The sequence below is a fragment of the Prionailurus bengalensis genome, chromosome B4 (genome assembly GCF_016509475.1).
Source record: "Prionailurus bengalensis isolate Pbe53 chromosome B4, Fcat_Pben_1.1_paternal_pri, whole genome shotgun sequence".
NCBI classification, from domain to species: Eukaryota; Metazoa; Chordata; class Mammalia; order Carnivora; family Felidae; genus Prionailurus; species Prionailurus bengalensis.
The window spans coordinates 11384981-11401838 of NC_057358.1; the positions used below are offsets into that span (position 1 = coordinate 11384981).

Here is a 16858-nt window from a genome sequence, read left to right on the forward strand (position 1 = left end):
GGCTATAGCACAGTGCCCCTCCAGTCTGACTTGGGTGTAACTGGAGGTTACTTGTTGATGGTACATACAATGGTTATAGAGTTTTATTTAAACACAATGCTTTGTGTCACATTTGTGTTCTAACTGCTTTATAGCTCACATGTGTACTCTTCATGGCTACCCCATAAGGCAGGCTATGATGATTATTCCCATTTTACACATGAGACCATCAAGGCTGGCTCTAGGATCTGTTCTCTTAATCACTACTTTGGTGTTACTGGTACATTTGACAATTCAGATTTTAGTGTCTCTCCCTGAATCCTGACTCTCTTCCCTTCCTAAAATGGTTACGTTTCCATTGGATACGTAATCCACACATTAGAAGCATCTAGAATGAGATTTGTCATGAGGGCTTTTACACAAAATTGGATGGGAATTGCTGACCCAGGAGAAGGAGAACTTGTTCGAGAGAGGATGACGGAAGAGACTATCTGCTCATGAAATTTTGGCCCCGCCTCCTCAGCGCACACGTGGGGAGAAAGATTTGGGGAGGGCCAGTGGCTGGCACGGGCTGTCAGGACTGGGCTGGAGTCCAGGGCTCCGTGTCAGGTGCAGTCGGGAATGTTCTGTTGCATTTGGGGAGGGCTCACTAAAGAGCCCGCCTTCCAGGCTTCTTAGATGGAGGCCCCAGTGGACTTTGATCTACAGCCCCAGAGGATGCAGGAGGCCAGTACCACAGCCCCAGGGGATCTGCCTCTACAGGCGCTCCTCCTCCACTGCTGCTGTCCCCTCATTCTGACTCTGTCTTCATCGTCTTCCTCTGTTCCTCCTGTGGGTTTAAGAACTTTGGGAACTATTGCCCAAGTTATTATTTTTCTGGTGAGGGCTATGGAGGATTTTCCTTTTCCTTCCTTCCTTCCTTCCTTCCTTCCTTCCTTCCTTCCTTCCTTCCTTCAGCGAACCAATATTTCTTTCTAAAACTCTGCCGTATATTTCTAGCGGGTGCTGATGGTCACCTACCATCAGCTAGCACCAGGTTGTGCATGTAGCCAGCAAACAGCGTCGGGCCATCAGCAGACCAGGCCAGAGAGGTACACTGGGGTGGCTGTGCCTTGCTGCTGGTACTGATAACTTCCTGCTTCAGTTCATCTATAGTGATCTTGCCTTCCAAGTCCCAGATCTGGAGGCTGGGGCGTGTGGCAGCACAGAGCCAGTATCAGTTAGGGCACTGATGATGACCCCACCATCTAGTATACAAAGGTGCCTGCCTTTGTTGAGGTCCACAGCATGGCCTGGCCATCGTCCCCTCCAGAAGCACAGAAGGATCCATCTGGAGAGACAGTCACCGTGTTCAGGTAGCCCGTGTGGCTTGGTCTTCAGCTTGTAGTTTGCCAGGTTCCATACCTTGACCAACTTGTCCCAGCCATAGGAGACAGTGATGGGATTGCTGCTATCGGGTGACAAGAAGACACAATGGCTCTCATCCTGGACAGTGTAGGTGCATACACTCAGGGTCTTCCGCAGCTTGATGGTTTTATCTCAGGAGCCAGAGACAATGTGGTGGTTGTGGGAGGAGAAAGCCACACTCAGCACATCCTTGGTATGTCCTGTGGATCTGCGTGTGGTGGTACCCATTGTGAGATCCCAAAGACAGAGCGCTCTGTCCCAGGAGCCTGAGAGGGCAAACTGGCCACCTGAGGAGATGACCACATCACTGACAGAGCAGGAGTGACCCCGAAGAGCATGCTGTGGGGTGCCATCGTTGGACTTATCCCTGCCCACTTGATGATGGTCTTTTCTCAAGAGGTGGACAGTATCATGTCCAGGAACTGGGGAGTGGTGGCCATCTGAGTCACCCAGTCATGGTGGCCCTTGAGGGTGCCACAAAGTGTCATCTGCTCAGTCATGGTGGCAGCGAGCGCAGGTGCTGCCGTGGTGACGAGGATGGGGCTGGATAGCACAGAGAGCCCTGCAGAGGAAAAGACAGAGAAGGCCCCCGCCGGAACTGAGGAGTTTTCAGTGTCAAAGCTCACATCCAATGACAGGGTTTTCAAATCCTGGGTCCCCAAACCAGGATTTCTATAAGCATCTCCTGCTTTGTCTCCTTCTCTGCTGCCAGTGGGGGAAAAATAAGAGCAGCTCTCCATCGGAGAAAACCCCTTTTCTGAGAGGCTCCCTGTGGGGGAAGGCTATGTGGACGGCGTCTTCTCACGGTTTTGGTGGTTTCTAATCACCTCTGCTTCTCATCAAGGCCTGACTTGAGCAGATCCTTGACATTGTGTCAAACGAGCACTTGAAAACTTGCTCGAGTTCTGAGCAGCAGTTGTGTTCATGTTCCTTGCTCCCTTGGCTGGTCCCTCTGGGCTGGGCCTGGTCTTCTGCAGCTGTTGCTGACTTGACTCAGAAGTTCAAGGCCTCCTTAGGCTCCCCACAGGCCGGGCTGCTTGCTTGGCACATTGGAGTCCCGCTGCCTGCTGTTCCTGGGATTCGGGCTTTTAACTCTAGCGTCATCCCCAGGAATGGAATTACAGGGCCCGGGAAGAAGCAGGTTTTCCGTCACATCTCCGCGTTTGGCCTGCAGCTGTGTTTGTGTGATCTTAAGACAATTTCTCTCTCCTCTTAACCGTGCCCCATCGGCTGACCCAGCTCATCTGCCGCCATCGGTAATCTCAGTTTTAATTAATCTTTCAAAGAAACAGATTAAGTTGATTGCTGCGCAAGCCGAGTTTGGGTGTACGCACCTTTCAGCTGCCTTCCAGAAGTGATTAAGAGAAGAATTTTTATATGAGCTTTTATGCCCAGTTAAGATTATTTTTGGATCTTGTCTCAATGGTTTATTTCCATCATGTGCCTGTTTTTAAGAGAGGAACTGAAAATGAGGAGTGGGGCTGGTTTTTGTCTCCCTGTGGGTGTTCTTTGCAGTCAGACATCCTGCTCTGATGTGTGCTCCTATCTGCCTTGTTGGCCATCTTCCAAGGAGCCTTCCCCAGGTAGCCTTGCTTCAGTCACCGGCATGGTTATTCAGGATGCTGGTTATTCTTCAGGATGCATCTGGTCCTGCCTTGTCCTCCCCCACAAAGCTTTCCCAAACAAACCACACATTCCTGACCCACCAAAGCCAAGGTTCCATGGCCACAGCACCTCGGATTTAACTAGCACAGAATGTAACAGATGGGATTGCAAAATGTTATCTATCTATCATTCATCTTCCTTGAGGGCACTGTTGTGTTTCAGCCATCTCTGTGTCCCCAGGACCCAGGATAGTGTCTGGAACACCAGGAGGTGTTCAGTGAGTGTGTTTTTGAATGAGTGGCTCTCCTATCACCGTGTGGAAAAGTTGACAGAAGATGCTAGCGCTCAGAGTCAAGGTAGGAAAAAATGCGGCCTGTAGCTGTGTTTTGTTTGACCTGCACGCTGTTTAAAAAATTTCTGAACCAACATGTTTTAAAAAAGGTAAACTGTACATAGAAAAATCCAGATTTCCAGCTTCTCTTGCAAAATGTTAAGCCCCACCATATTGGGCTGGGACTCAAAGGTCAGCTTGCCTTGGAGGGGCCTGGCCTGTCTTCTGCCTTTGGCTCACCTCATCCCTAAAATAGTTTTGTAAAGCCATCTATCCCCTCACACACTCGGCGTTGATAGCTAACATTTTTCATCGTAATTTAAGAGCTGCAAAGGATGTTATTTCTAGCTTATTGTAAATATCGACATCTTTAAATAAAACTTTACATCATTCTTTTAAATATAACCAGTGGAATCTAAATCCCACAGATACTGGATACCCATCATCACCCATTTCAAAAGTACTTGAATTGACTCTTCTTTAACCATTGGAATTTCTACTTCATTCTCTTTTCTTTTTTCTGAATTTATATTCTGTCCTCATGGAACGTTATTCTTGGGTGTTATCTTTGTCCTTGCAAAAATACGTATATACATTTAAATTAAATTTCCTAGGCTGTAAGGGTCTAACCATGAAAAAGTTCTTGCATTTACTTACTGTGGGTGATTACTATTACACGTTTGAACAAATCATAAATCTGCTACAAATTTAGGTAAATACATTAATGGGAGAATACAAAATTTGCTTGGAAACACGCCTCCTAATGAAATGCATACAGCCCTTCATGTTTTTGTCATTGTTTTCTGTATCCATGGATGAATATTGCTTATTGCTGAGTAAGAAGTTCGACATTAGTTCATTCCTGTTTTTGTGGTTTAACAGATGTAAGCACAAAGAAACGATATAAAGCCAAGTAAGTATATGGGACCAGGACGTGTTAGAAGAGTTCTGCACTTTTGGGAACTGTTTCCGAGTTATATGTCACATTGGCATCCCGCTTGCATCCACGGGATGGCAAGTGGCTAGTATTATTTCCTTCCTTTTCGGAAGGCAGGGAGCATGCCTTTCTGCATGGTGTATTGGAATCGGCGTAGGGGTCAAGTGGGATGCTCTCCAACCATACATGTGTCTCTTCTAGGCTCACTGGCATGAAAGAGAGGGAGTTGTCTTCCAGTACATTCTGGAGGATAAGAGATGAAGGTCATTTCTAGCCTGTCTCTCCATAAGAAGAAGAACACACCATGGCTTAGTTCTGTGGGGTCCTCCCACAACACCCAACCTAGTCTGGGTCATGTTTTCAAAGTACATAAACTACAACCAGTTCTTGTGATTCCCAGATTTCTGTATTGTATTTTTTAAAAATTTTTTAAAAACATTTTTACTGTTTTTTTTTTTTTTTTTTTTTTTAAGAGACAGAGACAGAATGTGAGCACGGGAGGGGCAGAGAGTGAGAGGGAGACACAGAATCTGAAGCAGGTTCCAGGCAGGCTCTGAGCTGTCAGCACAGAACCCGACACGGGGCTTGGACCCACAAACCGTGAGATCCTAACCTGATCTGAAGTCGGACACTTAACCGACTGAGCCACCCAGGCGCTCCCCAGCTTCTGTATTTTCAAATTCACCTACTTAGTAAAATGTATTTGTTACCTCCCCAAAACAAGAGTTGAGATGCTCTTTGCGGTCATTCGGGGCCATGAGCAGAGCGGTGAAAAATTTGTGTCGCTGAATGCACATGTTCCCTGCTGAGGTTGAACAAGGCCACGTGCTGCCTTCTTGTTTCAGCTAATCCCACTGTAAACAAGTGTCCTTTTCATGGTCTCTTTAGTGCCGTATTTTTCACATTTTTGTGCTTTTTGTTAGTGATTTCACTGTTGGGAACGGCCCCCGAGCACACTGCTGAGGTGTCCTGCTGTCTTCCTGAACGACAGGAGCCTGGGATGTGCCTTCAGGAGCAAAGGCATGTGCTAGACAAGCTTGTTCAGACATGAGTTATGGTGCTGTTGATCATGTTTCGTGTTAATGAACCAGAAATATATATTAAATAGGGCATCTTTAAACAGAAACACACATAAAACAAGGTTGTGTATGGATTGGTTGACAAAAATGATGTGGCCAGAGGCCCAAAGGAGCCCAGTGCTGTTATTTCCCCTGGGAGCAATAGTTCAGTATTTGCAAACCCAGTGTGCGCTGTGATTTTATAGGACACGATTCCTGTGGATAATGAGAATCACCTGAAGGTACAGACTGTCCCTGACCCACAGTTTTTCAACTTGACAATGGTGCAAATGTGGTATGCATTCAGTAGAAACCGTAGTTGGAATTTTGAACTTGGATCTGGCCCTGGGCTAGTGACATGCGGTGGGTCCCCTCTCGGATGCGGGGCGGTGAGCCGCAGCTCACAGGCAGCTGGCGACATCCATTCTGCACCCCATCACCCACGTTGTTCTTCACTGTCAGGACAGTCCTCGATGCATTACACGTTGTGTTGACCTTGACAATAGTCAACACCTTATTATCAGATAGGCTTTGTGTGAGAGGATTTTGCCCACCTGGAGGCTGGTGTGAGTGTTGTGGGCATGTTGAAGGCTGGCCCAGGCTAAGCCATGATGATCAGTAGGTTAAGTGTATTAAATGCATTTTCAACTTAACCACATTTCCATCTGGGAATGGGTTTTTTGGGATGTAACCCCATCATCAGTCAGGAAAGATCTGTCATTTGCACATGGATATTATGGCTTTAGAAATTTAAGTACAGATTTCAGGGTAATGGATAGGTTGGCAGGTTTTTCATTCAGAATATGAAGTATTTTATTTTATTTTATTTTATTTTTACAAAGTAGTCTTTTAAAGTCTTTCCCTAACAGGATGGCATTCATTCGTGAGTCTTTAGGGTTCATCGAAAGGGGTAATGTTCCAATGCTGGTAGATGCCTTTGCTACTTAGACTTGACTGTGAACTTGTTTGCACAGTGAACTCGAAGTCTGAGAATCAGACAGAGGGCCAAGTGAGGAGAACAGCATCTGAGTTACTCTTTTATTATTCCACTGAAGCTTCTGTGACTGGAAGATAAAAGAGCTCAGAGAAGAAGCCTGGAGTTTGGAAGCCCCACCGACCTTCTAGTTTATATTCAGAGCCATCATTTATTCGCTGATTTCACATAAGCTTACACTATTTTTTTTTTAATAGCCGCTTGTCCCACAAGCACTAATCCCAACTAAATAGTACATAAGATGTAATTGTTGTGGTTTTGAGAAACTTATATTCTGAGGAACAGAGTGTATTTTAAGATGTGACTTCATCTTTCCGGAATCCCCACTTGAGGGCTTTGCGTTTTAGTGGACAGGGACTCACAGCCTTCACCCAGGGTATGACATAGGCATTCGGGAGGTATGTGTTCCTTATGTAATCTCTTGTGCTCCATCTGGGACAGATCTCCGGTCCAAGAATACCTTTCCTCTCCTCACCTCTCCCCTTAAGGGAATGTTTTATAAGCTCAAATCAGATTCCAAGACTGGTTCTCACCTCAAGAAATTATGAAGCCAGTGGTTTTCTTTCCTTCCCGCATAGGTTGTTTTATTCATGTTTAATTAATCAGTAGATATTGCAGAGCTCTTACTTTATGCCTGGGCCTGTGCTGCTCGGTCCTGGGGGTATAAAGACAGCCAGTCCTCAACCCAGGGAAAAGGAGCCCACTTTCTGCTGGTGAGAAGAATCCGTGTTGCAGTGTGGAAAGGCTGGCAGGGAACGTCCCTGAGATGAGCCTCAGAAGGGCATGGTTGAGGTGTCTCTGAGTTTGCCTGGGAGAGTCAGGGAAGGCTTCATGGAAGAGGCGGTGCATGGTCTGAGGCTTGAGGGATGGTGAGGAGTTTACCAGCTAAGCAAGGGTGGGAGGGCTTCCTAGTAGATGGCCCCACTCTGGTCCTACTATCCAGAGGATTAAAGAGCACAGGGTGTATGGGGGTTCAGGCAAGAATAGGGCAGTGGTGGGAGAAGATGCTGGAAAGAGAGTTGTGGTTTCCAGGACTTTTTATGCCACACTTCGTAGCTTGGAATTTATCTTCAAGGTGAGGGAATTGGAGAGGAAACATGATGAGCCTTTTTGTACATTTGAAAGCCCACCTTGGTGCTGTAGTTGGGAAGTTTAGGGCAGGTGTCAAGGAGGCCAGCTAGATTGCTCTTGGATTCATGGAGGGGATCTGGGGGAGAGGTGAGGGTATGGGAACTGGCAGGGGTATGGGAAGACGGGACAGACAGAAGGCGCGCTGAGGTAGGTCAGATCTGGTTCTTTGGGGTCATTCTAGATTTGGGACCATCCAAGAAAGAAGGGCTAAGAGGGCTCATGTTTGGACAGCTGGGTCAAAGATGGTGCCCTCTACTGGGAAAACCAACAGGAGCAGGTCTGTGGGAGAAAGGGAAGGGGTTCTGAACACACAGAATTGCCTTGTGACCTTAGAGTGGAGATAGCCAGTATACGGGTGAATGGGTTCATCATCATGGCATAAATACAGCTCCGGGGTTATATCCTTGAAACGGGTTTTTGTTTTATGTTATTTTATTTTTGTCTTATTTGCTTGTTTTTGCCTGCATTATCTACTTAAATAATTTATGTTTATCTGCGTTTTGGCGGAAAAAGAGTGTGGAACAAAATGTGTCAATGTACCCTGGACAGAAAGAAAAAATCTCTGATGATATGGTCCACACATACCAATGTGCGCACACGAAACCAGATACAGTGATAGGCGGTGGGCTGTTTTTCAAGTGACTTGGGACAGGCTGTCGTCTGCTTGCCCTCCTGTGTTCACACCTGCCCTGTGGAATCGCACAGCGGCTAAGCACACCAATTCCGGTTGCAGGTGGACCTCATTTATCCCATTACTGGCGAGTCTAGGCCTTGGGGAAGTATCTGCTCTGTGTCTAAACCTCTTTCTTGCACGGTGATAACAGAACCCACCTCATTTGTGAGGATTAAATGAGATAATTGATGCTCTTTCTTAGCCCAGTTCCTGGCATAGTGAGCCCTTGAAAAGATTGTATCTCAAAATAATTACATGAACAGATCTTATATAACGACTCCAAATTCACAACCAACCATAACACTGGAATTCAGGTTTGGTTTTCTAAGAGATTTCATTTCTCAGTTACGAAAGGATGCACAGTATAATTCCTATAGAAAACCTTACTATTAGTGCATTTTAAAATATTTGACCTGTGGGGCACTTGGGTGGCTCAGTTGGTTGAGCATCTGATTTCAGCCCAGGTCATGATCTTACGGTTTGTGAGTTCGAGCCCCGCATCGGGCTCTGTGGTGACAGCACAGAGCCCGCTTGAGATCCTCTTTTCCCCCCTCTCTCTGCCCCTCCCCCGTGCACTCTCTCTCAAAAATAAATAAACTTAAAAACAAATTTGACCTGCAAAAAAGCTCCGTATACTTTAAAGTCTTAGTCTGTTGTTAATAATAACAAAATTATTTATTTAGGAGTATTCATAAATGAATAATTGAAATGAGAATAAGCTATATTATGTAATGCATTGAACTTTGAAGTGTTGCCCATACATCATCTCAACTACTCGTCTGGCATAGGCCTCACAGTAGAGCTGGGTGTTACTGGTGATGATGCCAAGGCCAAGGGCATCACTCAGGAGATGGCATTGGAGCCACCTGAAAAACCTTTCTTGTGCTTTGGAAAGAAAAGGATCAAAAGAAAGAAGTGAATATTTAGTTCTTACACTTTTTGAAGAGGTAGAAGTTGAGGAAGAAGCTGCTAATTGAGCAAATCCAGACCATTTCTTATTACCTTTAGAGAATATACAGTGGCATCTAATTCTTTCTGGAAGTATGGCACCCCTTATAAATAAATATGCCTTTAATTAGTTGAAAAGCTATAAATAAGTCTAGGGAAGCCAAGAGAGAAAGCTATTTGTTACTGTTAATTATGTATTAAAGCTACACCAAGAATGGGTTATTCTTGGTATGAATAACTTCCTGTGAAACAATCATAGAACTTTAGAACAAACGGGACCTTGAGGATCACCTTTTAATCACTAGGAACAAGGAAACTGTGTTTTTGAAGCGCTAATTCATTTCCTTTATATTTTTATTAGTAAAGGACAGGCCTAGCTCCTCCATGAGCTGTCACCATGGCCACTGCCTGCTGAGTTGACATAATTCTAGTCCAAAGTGAACACGTTTTAGCCTGTGCCATCACACTGTGGGTACATGTGTGCTTTCTGTCAGACCTTTCCAAATACTGAGGTTAGCCCTGGTGCTCCCATTTTTCCCTTTGGGGACATCTGCAGCTGCCCACAGTCAAGCCTGCTTGTTTTGTAGACCTCGAGTTTAAATCCCTTGCCCAGGTTAGAAACACAGGGACTTTGTAAGGTAATACATTGTATCCAGTGCGGATAGAGCTCGAGGGAACTGTGGAGGCCACCCCTAATGTCTCTGTAAAAACCACGGCCAGAGAGCTGTAGGACACGCCACGTTCACGTTCAGGAGGAAGGCCGGCAATGAACGGGGATGCAGCAGCTCCCCTTTGCTTAGAGTGTCTGTGTATGGACTCTAAAGCGGGCTGTCCTGAGCAGCTATCTGAAACAAATTAGTCACAGTCTGTCACACAGAAACAGAACAATGAGCACCTGCAGTTGTCTTGCCCCAGAACCCCTGGCAGGTCAGAACCCCCAGTAAAACCTCATTCATCGACACCTCCATCCATTTGGAGTACCAAGTCACAACCAACAGCGGTAGGTAGGAGTTTGTTCAAGCCAGTATCTACGAAAAAGGAGTTTGCTAAGCAAATGGATTGTATCAACACAGACGCGATCATGTTGTTTAACCACTTAGCTTTAATATTTGCATGTGTAGTTAAGTGTTCATTATAAGTAATTCTTATCGGGACCAGCAAGACTCCTGCCATAGCCATACTTGGCTGCTTTTTAAAAGTTGTTGATGAATTGCAAAGCATTTAAATTGCATTTCTCTACAGATTAAAAAAATTTTTTTTAAGCTTTATTTTTGAGAGAGAGAGAGCGTGCACATGCGATCAGGGGGAGGGACAGGGAGAGAGGGAGACACAGAATCAGAAGCAGGCTCCAGACTCTGAGCTGTCAGCGCAGAGCCTGATGCGACTCGAACCCATGAACTACAAGATCATGACCTGAGCGGAAGTTGGACGCTTAACCGACTGAGCCACCCAGGTGCCCCATGGATGTTTTAAAAAAAATGTTTATTTATTCTGGGAAGAGTGCAGGTGGGGTAGGGGCAGAGTGAGGGGGACAGAGGATCGGAAGTAGGCTCTGTGCTGACAGGCCATCAGCAGTAGTGTCTGACTTGTTTTCAAAGTGCCACCAAGAGGACGTGGCACAGAGGGTCACTCAGTGCTTACTTGTCAGATGTATCACTGAATGTGTGACTCAGTACAGTGACCCTGGGATTGTGGGCTCACTGGGAAAAAGTAACACGCTGTGTTTCTCAGTGTGGGGCGTGCGCTGTTGGTACCGTGGCCGAGATGATTCTTCTTGCTGAGTGCAGCCTGGTGCATCTCCGGACATTGAGCATCCCTGACATCCATCCACCAAAGGCAGTAGCGCCCACCCCACTGAGACAGACCACCAAGCCCCACTTGCTTCCAGATACCCCCTGGGGGAGCAGGTGCCATCCCTAGTCACGGACCACCGCCTCCCCCCAGACATCAGAATATGTTCCAGATATCCGAAAGTTCAAGGTAAAAAAAGAAACGACAATGTAAGTAGAAGAAAATGTGTTGATACCTGACAAAAATATTTCAAACATTTAAACTGTTGGGTTCTCTGCAAAATCATGCTTTCTAATTCTAACCTGGGCCTCCCCCCGCTGTGTCATGTTTTTACCTCTAATTATCTGTTAGATTTTCTCAAGAGTTATTCCAGTCCTTTTTCATACTGCTTGTTCTCAAGTTTTCCTGCCTCTTTGCAGGGGACCAAGGCCACCCAGAGTGACTTGTTGCGACCTCACGTCTCCAAACCTGATAATCCCTCCTCCTTTGTTAGCAAGACTCCATCTGCTGGGGCCTCGCTGGCCTGGCTTGCTGCCCTTTGGCCATGCCGCGTCTCTAGCATTTTCTGTTTGTCTTCTCCACTCTTTCCATGCTGCCTGTCAACCTTCTCAGATGTCCCTAGTTCTAAAGTAAGTCTTTAACATCTATATTCATGCACCACCATCTACTAGCCTATCTCGGTCCTTAGGCTCATGTCTAAACCCCTCAATAAATTCTCCTTAGCGTGGTGGAAAAGGCATGGGTGCTGCAGGGAGGCAGCCCAGGGTGGGGGCCAGCCTGTTTGGCTTTCTCTGAGTCTGAGTTCCATGGGGATAGTAATGCCTACCATGGAAGGAAAGGTCACCTTGAGTGCTGGATCTAAAATGGACGCAGGGTCAGGTCAGTGCCCCAGCCTAGCACCCTTCAGGAGCGTGCCATTGCCAGTGGGCGAGAATCTCAGCAAATCATACAAGGCCTTGCTGCTTTTTGCACATTTTCTTTTCTCAGCATCCTTTCCCTCCAGCTTCCAATTTCAGTCCCACTGAATTGTTGATGGTACCATCTGCACCCCTGGGGGAAGAGCCCCCAGCCCTGTGTGCTTTGCTAGTGCTTGTCTGGGTCTTTTCTGACTGACTGGCTGCCTCCAGCCCTCCCCTTGCCCCCACAGTTGACTCCCGTTTATTATTTTGTAGTAAGCCCTTCTTCTGGAAGTTTGCTGGAGACCCCTCCCCCCTTATCACTGCACCTGTACATTGTATCACAGTGCGCCGGCGGTTAGGGGGTGGGGATCAGGCTCCTCCCAGTAGACTGTGAGTGGCCTCCTGAGCCAGGAGAAGGCTGCCTCAGGAGGTGACAAGGGGTTGGTGAAGAAATCGTTGGTTGAATGAATGTCCAGGCTGGGAGGAGATGTGACCCGTTGCTTCCAGCTGTGGTAGAAGTTGACAAAATCGTCCAAATAGGCGGTTTTCTTGAGCATTTTACAGCAGTCATGGTCTAAGTGCTTTTCCCCAAACAAATCTTCTGGGGAAAATAAAAACAGACTTCTTTCCCAGGGACATGGTTTGCTGACCCTCTAATTTTCTCATGCCCTGTCTGAAACCCCGTCACCACTGTTCCAGGTTTGCACGTGGCATAGTCGGCTTCCTTTACTTGTGAACACGTTTGAACCAAAGACAGGTGCCCTGTCAGGTCTTCTCCTGAGAATTGTTCATATCCAGGGCAGACTGGGGGCTCTGGGTCAGGTGGGTGTGGCATGTGGTGATGTGGGAAGACTTGGGTGACTCAGGAGCTTAGATGTGTGAAGAGCTTTTTCACACGTGTGAAAGCACATGTGTGCTTTTTTCACATTTATTTATTAAATTCAAGTTTGTTAACATACAGCGTAGTATTGGTTTCCGGACTAGGACCCAGTGATTCATCTCCTACATCTGGCACCCAGTGCTCATCCCAGCAAGTGCCTCCTTAATGCCTGTCACCCATTTAGCCCATCCCCCCCCCACCTCCCCTCCAGGAACCCTCGGTTTGTTATCTGGATTTAAGAGTCTCTTATGGTTTGCCTTCCTGTTTTTATCTTATTTTTCTTTCTTTCCCCTATGTTCATCTGTTTTGTTTCTTAAATTCCACACGTGAGTGAAGTCATACGATATTTGTCTTCCTCTGACTTATTTCACTTAGTATAATGCACTCCAGTTCCATCCACGTTGTTGCAAATGGCACGATTTCATTCTTTCTCATCGCCAAGGTGTATTCCATTGTGTGTGTGTATGTGTGTGTGTATACTTAATGGCCATTTGGGCTCTTTCCATACTTTGGCTATTGTCGATAGCGCTGCTATAAGCATGGGGATGCATGTGCCCCTTTGAAACAGCACACCCGTATCCCATGGATAAATGCCTAGTAGTGCAATTGCTGCGTCGTAGGGTAGTTCTATTTTTAATTTTTTGAGGAACCTCCAAACTGTTTTCCAGAGTGGCTGCACCAGTCTGTGTTCCCACCAACAGTGCAAAAGGGTTCCTCTTTCTCCGCATCCTCGCTAACGTCTGTTGTTTCCCGAGTTGTTCTTTTTAGCCATTCTGACAGGTGTGAGGTGGTATCTCATTGTGTTTTTGATTTGCATTTCCCCGATGATGAGTGATGTTGAGCATCTTTTCGTGTGTCTGTTAGCCATCTGTATGTCTTCTTTGTAAAAGTGTCTATTCGTGTCTTCTGAAGGGCTCTTTCTTGACTCACCTGTCACATACCGTACATGTTCCAATGATATACTCTACCACTGGTGTTCTGTGCTCATTCTTTTCAAGTAATAGAGGCCGTTTTTCTCTTTTATGATTTTTGTCCCTTTCTTGCCGTTTTCACTCCTGATTTACTTTGTTTACTCATTTATACATGAGTATTCAGCACCTTTCCTGGTCAGGCACAGGGTAGTCAAATGAATCAGACACCCATGGCCCTGCGTCTCTGTATTTGGTCTTTACATCCATGGGCAGGAGGGAAAATGGACTGTAGACTAGGAATGTGTACTCAAATAAAACAGTTTTGCTCCTGATGATGCCGTGATAGAGAATAAAGGGAAAGAAGAGGGAATGTTCAGGAAGTTTTCTTGTGACATTTGAGATCTTTTTTTTTTTTAAACAATCTTATTGAGGTACAAATACAATTCAGAGGCCATACAGTTCACCCATTTAAAGTCTACTATTCAGTGGTTTTTAGTATATTATTCTTCTTATGTTGTGGATGTGGATATAGACACAGATCTCACAGTTGGCCATTTTAACCATTTTTAAGTGTACAATTCAGTGGCATTAATTACATTCACAATGTCATGCAATCGTCACCATCCAGTTGCAAAACTTCTTCGTCATCCCAAGCAGAAACTCTGTAACCATTAAGCCATAATTCTCCAGAACCCCCTCCCCCAGCTCTTGGTAACCTCTAATCTACTTAATGTCTCTGTGAATTTGCCTATTCTATGTACCGCGTGTTAGTGGAATCATACAGTATTTGCCCTTCTGTGACTGACTTATTTCACTCAGCATAATGTCTTCACATTTCATCTGTGTAGTAACAGGTGTCAGAACTTTCCCTTTCTATGGCTGCATAATAGTCTGTTGTAAGTATATACCACATTTCTTTCGTCTATCCATGTCACTTGAAATTGTGACACATGCTTCGTATTTTCTTAGGGCTTCCCCATAATTCTCATCAGATTAACTCGCCCACCATATTGCTAGTAAATATTTCTCGATTGCGTTGACTAACATTTTCCAGCAAGGTAATGGTAGCAACAAGTCAGGAATGCCGTTTCCTGGTGTGGATGCGTGTAACTATGTGTCTTTCCTTGGGTGTGTATATTTCTGTGTCTCTCATAAGGGAGGTCATCCAGTTAATAAACATGTCTGGAGAAGATAACGTGTGGGGTCAGGGTAGAATCGCAAAAACTTGGAGCAAGTCTCCCTACTCTGTGCTCCAGAGGTATTTAAGAGAAAACCTAGTTCCTCTGAAGTTTAATATCATCCCAATTTACTCTTTCAGTCTGCTCAAAACAGATTTATATCTGTCTCCTTATAATAAATGTGTCTCGCGGGGCTGGAGAAACACATAGAAAAAAAATGTACTTCTCTGGCAGGCTGCTCCCCAGGGAAAATGAATTGATAAATCTTTTTTGTTGTTGGTTTCACAAATCAAAGGAGGACACATCGAGTACTATGAGGCAGTGGGGCAAATATATAATGTGTTTGATGACAGATAGTTCTCTCCAGCTGTAGTGACACATGTTTTAATAGGTGGCCTGAGGGAAAGCAATTTCAGATTAGGAATGGCCTTTGCTGAGTCTCAGTTTCTCCTTGGAAGATATTCTTTCCTCTGCCCTTTTGTATTGATTATTTTTAACCCATCTTTGCAGATATTCTCAGTGCCTTTGCTCTTCTTGGCTTTGTGATCATGACCAAAAGTGGCAGATCATAATGATTTGTTGTAGTGGCCAGCATGTGTGTGACATTTCTAGAATGCTCGTGGTGAACTTTGCTCGTTCCTTCCTCGTCTGTGAGGTATGTGCTAAAAAATCCAGTGTGTTCATTCATTACTAAGCTTTGAGCCTCTCTCATGGGCTCCTCTGACACCATCTCATTGAATGTTGACTCATCGAGTGTTTATTTGGGCCAGTCTGGGTGTGAGTAACCGCCTCTGGGACAAGATGACCTCGGCCAGCCCTCTGTGTCTTGTTTTCTTATTCCGTGGGTCCTCTAAGCCTTGACTTGTACACTGTGGGTCCATGAGTAGAAAAATATTGTAAATGCTTCCTAAATTGTAGGGATCATCCAACCTGGGTTCTTAGGCTTACTGTTGATGATAGCTATAATGCCAGGAACCAAAATCGTGCCTCCAAAATAAAGGCTAGAATGTCTGTTGATGTCTTTTGATTGGTCTTGTTTGAGGTGTGAGTCCATCAGAGCGGTTGGTATCTCTGGAGGCAGTGATGTTTGGTGAGAGAAACAAAGTACAAGACCGGAGTCCGCAGGGCTAATAGTGCAGATATATGTTCCTTCCCACCTGTTTACAACAAAAGGGGCATTTCTGGCATGATCCTCATCCCCTGGTATTTCCCGGGGCTCCGCCTGTGGGGTGAGTTTGTGGCATGGATGGCTCTGGATGGGAGGACCAAGAAGCTGTTCCCCCCAGCCAGCTCTGACGTGTTTCGCTGTTCCTCTTCCCAGCCACAAAAGAAAGAAAAGTCAAACTGGTGTCTATTAAGAATGAAACCACTTATAAGTTGTAGCAGACGCCTGGGTTGAGTGTCACAGAAACGGTCCAGGGTAAAGTGGGGGTGTTCAGTACTGAATTTTCCAGCCTCTTTTTTTTTTTTTTTTTTTTTTGTCTTTGCCTTAGATAAATCATTTGCTCATCTGTGTTTGCCCCTCCTGGGTTCTTTCTGTCCCTGGAAAGAGTTCCTGAACATCTTCTCACCATTCTTTTCTACTTGACTCATGATGGGTCCTTGCTCACTCTGGATTGTGTCACAGGGGTGGGTTCAGCCCGCACCGAGGTGGGGCGCAGTCCTTTTCACCGAATGTAGCAGTTTATATGGGGGTCAGGCCCCTCCTCCTCTCTGAGGGGCCTTGTGGTCTTTATGGTCCAGAGTAATGCCTGCATCTCTTGGCAGGTGGAAGGTTTATTGAAGTGCTGAGGAGAAATGGCCCGCCTGCTTTGGCAGAGGTGAGGGCTGGCCTTGCTGAGATACAGGGGGCGACCCAGAAAAATCGCAAGAAGCACGTGATGGTCCCTGGGGTTCCTCTGGGCAGGCTCACAGGGGACAGATGGCAGGTCCCTGGGGTGTGTCCAGGACCTGCTCTGGAGACCTTCTGGAGAATTACCAAGAACCTCTGTAACATTCTGTGTGTGCGGCATGTCATGACCACACTCTCAGCCCACTGGGGAAATAACAAATTGGGGGGATTATATCCTGGTAAGCAGTCTTCCTGGGCTGCATTCCAAGGGAAGGAATGGAGGTTCCCTCCCTTAAAAACAACAA

At 45.9% G+C, this 16858-nt stretch overlaps 1 protein-coding gene and 1 pseudogene across 2 annotated transcripts in view; one reads left to right on the plus strand and one right to left on the minus strand.

Annotated features, from left to right (window-relative positions):
• Window positions 1-16858, plus strand: part of CAMK1D (calcium/calmodulin dependent protein kinase ID) — a 435052-nt gene that overhangs the window by 32138 nt on the left and 386056 nt on the right. The window lies entirely within an intron of this gene.
• On the minus strand, window positions 975-12759 carry LOC122473911 (annotated as a pseudogene).